The 4,605-nt window shown below is 39.4% G+C and overlaps 1 long non-coding RNA gene across 2 annotated transcripts; it reads right to left on the bottom strand.

Annotated features, from left to right (window-relative positions):
- Positions 1 to 2,720: 2,720 nt before the first annotated feature.
- On the bottom strand, positions 2,721 to 4,605 carry LOC103639662 (uncharacterized). Of its 2 annotated transcripts, XR_002749233.1 has the most exons (6): positions 4,460 to 4,605; positions 3,945 to 4,344; positions 3,815 to 3,859; positions 3,164 to 3,222; positions 2,983 to 3,066; positions 2,721 to 2,839 (listed from the first exon to the last, which is right to left on the bottom strand). It is a non-coding gene; the product is annotated as an uncharacterized lncRNA (long non-coding RNA). The 2 variants fall into 2 exon arrangements; XR_002265164.1 differs by having other exon boundaries at positions 3,945 to 4,605.

Below are 4,605 nucleotides of genomic sequence, written 5' to 3'. Positions count from 1 at the left end.
GAAGCTAAAGTCACATGTATGTGTGTATATGTGTGCATTTCACGTTCTTTTTATGTGACTATCCACATCACTTTTTATTTGGGACATGACAATTGTTGACCATTCTATTTTTACCCTTTATCATTTTCCACAATAGTCCAACTTTTTATTGTGCAACAAGTTTGGAACTAAATCGATTTGATCATGAAGATCGTAACCAAGTTAGTTTTTTTTGTGTGTGGTTATCTTGAGCCTAATTCCATATACAATAGAGAGGATGTTCTCCCTGAATGGTGTGAGAAACAACCAATCTACCACGTGTTAGAGTTTTAGACGATTGGGTCCTTGGTGTTGCATGATTTCATGCTCCTCCATTCTTGATGATGGCATGATAATCACAACGGGGAGAGCAGTATCCCTCAAACCCAGTGCTACTAAAAACATGCATAGTTTAGAGTGAATCAACTTTTTAGTAGCAATCCTACAACTGCTCATCAAGTTGATATTCACTGCAACATATATGGACTTCAACGACACCATGAACTCATCTACAGTACAATTGGAGCGATACTTGTGGTAAGTAATGATAGATTTCTCACCCATATTTCTGTGAGATACGTTCAAGATAGATTTAATATGCTACATGGGCATGCTAATATTTATCACATATAATTTATCTAATATTTATATTAATTTATTTAAAAATCAGTTTATTTTTAAAATTATGTAATGTCTAACAGAGGACTTATTGTTCCGCACTCCCTCGATGCCGATGAGTTCCTCCCATCATGTCACCAATTGTACCATCTCTTTGCGCTCTATCTCCATCCCCTCCTTTTGTGCAATGGTGACTCGAGACTCGTGGGAGGGTGACATCCTTGAAACCCATCGCTAATAGTGGAGAAGATGAGACCCCCTTCCATTGGTTCACGCTCGCCTTCCCCTCACTCTTCGCTCGGTGTATGGCCATACCACGAAGCTTTCCAATGGCTCCCCCTCGGTGGCCCTCTACATGGGGGAGAGGGGCTCCTCCCCCTCGCACGGGGAGCTCTAATCCTCATTTTTTAATTAGTGCTTTTAACTGCAAAGTTAATCCTTTTTAAAAGTTTAATAACCTGATAACAATGTGTATTATGATACCATGGATATTGTATACCTTTTTAAAACTCCAAAAACTGACGTTGAATAGAGAGATTTTGGTTGGGGAGTAGGTGAAATAGGCGAAAGAATCTTTGAAATAGTTATTTAAATATGCATAGAAAGTACGAATAGGGGGGGGGGGTTAGGAGGGGGAGCCGTTTGAACCTGGCAATGGTGATTATGGGAGTTCCAAACGATGGATTATTAAGAAAGCTAGCTTTGGGGCAAAGCGCCGTGGTGCGAATAATTTGTCGCAAACAGGCTAGGTCTAATCTTCCATTCGTATGAATATTAAACTATCTTTAGTGGCTCCACTATTCTATTTTTATCGCATCTACTATTTCTAACTATACTCTTGTAAACAGTGCCATCTATAATGCACGATCTGCTGCATACAGCCTTACAACGAAGCGCTAAGAAATTTCCCAGTGAGGGCCTATTTGGCAACGTAGTATTTTTAAAGTTCCAAGACAATACTATTGTATATAGGAAAACTACAGTATTCTAGCCTAAATATTGTTTGGTTGGTCATGGAAAATTTATGGTTTCAATACCGTAGTTTAGCCAATACTGCAGTATTTTTCTGGTTCTTTATACTCTAGTGGGAACCAAAGTTCTCTCTCTGTTGCTTCTTCGCGCGCTCCTTTTAGCCTCCTCGTGTATTTTTTTGTGGGCTGCAATTGCTGCAAATAATCGTTACTAAGGTAGTTTTGTAGTCAACAAAAACTTTGGAACTAAACATGTGATAGGTTCATGAAATACTTTGGTTTTAGTGAGCTGATGAAAAACCATGGTATTAATGCTATAACTAGTTGTATGCGGTGGTATTTTCATACCATAGTTTCAAAAAAACTTCGATGCCAAACACGGCCTGATTTGCAAAGGCTATTTGTAGAAACCAAGGAAATTGGGAAAGATACTCTCAGGATGCTAGGCCTTGGGATGAGATCGTACTACTGGATCGATCTCTGCGTGGCGCCAATCCGATGCTCGTGGCGCAGCAACTTTTGCAGGAGGAGCAGCGGAAAACAACTGTTGGTGTCAGGCGAAAAGGCACGGACGGAATCCAATGGCTCTGTAGCGTGCCGAGTCACCACGAGCACGGAGATCGAAAGAAGGCCAGGCAGATCACGCCGCACCGTCGCGGGTCCCGTGCGGCAGCGGCAGGTCTCTCGCTTCGCTTGCGGCGGCCTGCGGGCCGTGGACCAGGAGCAGCTGTACCTGGACGTGGGCACGTGGCGTGGGGCGCGTCACGCGTGGTACCGCGTGTGCCGGTGTGCGTGCTAGAGTGTACGGAATGTCATGGTAGAGAAAGTGACGGGACCAGAAATGTTAATGGAGAATTCTTATCAGATAGACACTAGTGTATGAAGCGCGCCCATGCGCGCGTGGCGAACCGTTTAGCAGCAATATATAATGTATGATGATTGTATGATTGACAGAGAGTAAATTAGGATATAAGAGCAAGGACAGAAGAAAACCAGGTTTAGTGTTTGAAAGAGTTGCACATTGTGCATAGGTGATAATTATAGCAGTTACGATAGTTGCATAATCAACTGACATGTTCGTGGGTTTCTACAAGCTTATATATTACATCATTAGCAAGATTCAACAGCTAGAGATCTGTTCAATATATACATCACTGCGAAAGTTTCAGCGTTCTGGTTATATATACACAAAAGCATTCGTGCTCCAAAAGTGACGATGCTCGTCATATTACCTGTACAAAAAATATGAGCGTCAGTACTTAAAGAGTCTTGAAGCTTTTTTTTGGTATGACCATGAGAAGAATACTCAGATTATTTTGATTGAAAATTATATACACAATAAGAGAATATGGCATGAGAGTAGATGGTGTAGTACCTTCATGAGAATATCATGAGACCATTGATGATCTAATGATTAAGGTTGTCAGGGTGTGTAGAACCTAGTTGGGTAGTCTTGATCCTGTGTTTGGTAGTGTTAGTATGAACCAGGATTGATATATGCTAAATATAAATAGTGTTTGTGACTTGGCTTTAAATTTTCTATTATAGATACATACTTCTTAGGAGGTGACGCGAGGCTGTCTTTGTTGACCTCATCTGGAATCTGTTCATCAACCTGTAAATAAGTGGATAAGAATTGTCAATTCATGTATAATCACACAAGCAGATTTTTAAAGTAATTAGTACTAATTCGTGATTGGATAGTTGGTCTTTATCCCTCACTCGGTTTCATCATGGTGCAAGATATCTTGCAACTTTCATTAATAATTTTAAAAAGCCACAGAATACCTTCAATTTATCTCGTATTCAACCTCTCTTTTTCTATCTCTAAGGTACCAATCACATGAAATCATAAGAAGGGATCGATGAGGTTTATTTACTCTTTTATTATTATTATTCATAGCCAGGAACTGCTTTTGGATAATATGGTATAGTACTACTTTAGAAGTTCACCCATGTTAGTTGATGGATCTGTACTTTTTTTTAAACTAAATTTATAGTACGAAGCGTGTGCGTATAAATGTGATTGTGGAAGTAAATTGAGATATATGTGAAGCAAGAGTAGATTGTAATATGTGTTTTTGTTACAATAAGAATAGACAATTGTTTTAGTGTGAGAACATATGTAATCATGATGTTAAAACATGTTTCATCTAAGAGTTTGTAGGAACATGTGTAACTGAAATGTATTAAAATAGCATACTTACATTTGTGTCGTGTAGAGTTTCAGAATACGCAAGTTTGCGTCGTGCCTGCCAAAAATACAGTTGATGAGTTCATGTAGGTATATATAAGTTGATACAGAATAATTATAGTTAATATTAAGAAATATCTTACCACATTTTCTTGTTTGGTAGAAGTGGATAGTTTGGCAAACGATGTTGCTGGAGATTCTTGTGTGGTTATGACATCAACTGTGCTCTCTTGTGTAAACATCTGTTGTTGGGAAAGGTTTTGTGTGGCACATGGTATTGATGCTTGTCTTCCATGACTTGCTAGGACAGAAAGGATAGAAAAGATTTGATTTGTGACACAGAATGCAGACATGTTGATGGTAACTGCAAGTGTGAATTTGAGGGAGACAATGGCAGCTAGGTCTGGAGGAGGACCTCGAGAAACATCTGATGTACTAAAAAGGGTTTGACAAGATTTTCCTACTATTCGTCTAGCTATAGTATCAAAGCAAAAGAATTCTGCTTCGGATGTTCCATCAGTGGCAATGAAGCTGAGTTTATATCTGTGAGCTAGAAATTGTTAGTGTTATATAACAGTTATTAGATAGCTATGCAAGAAGACGACATTTTCCTCTGTATGCAAAACATAATTGGTTTGGTGTTTGTGTATACGGTTACCTGAACTCTGTTTCTGTCCCATTGCATGATGTGCATTGGTACCCAGTAGATGTCTGGGATGAAGACTTGTTGCACTTGATACAGGATGGGAACCACCATCTACCATTTTGTACGAGGCGTGATATAGTGACAGTGCATCTGAAACC

The sequence above is a fragment of the Zea mays genome, chromosome 9, assembly GCF_902167145.1.
Source record: "Zea mays cultivar B73 chromosome 9, Zm-B73-REFERENCE-NAM-5.0, whole genome shotgun sequence".
Taxonomy (NCBI): Eukaryota; Viridiplantae; Streptophyta; class Magnoliopsida; order Poales; family Poaceae; genus Zea; species Zea mays.
The sequence above is the reverse complement of the archived record's forward strand: the minus strand, read 5'-3'. Positions and strand labels throughout refer to the sequence as shown.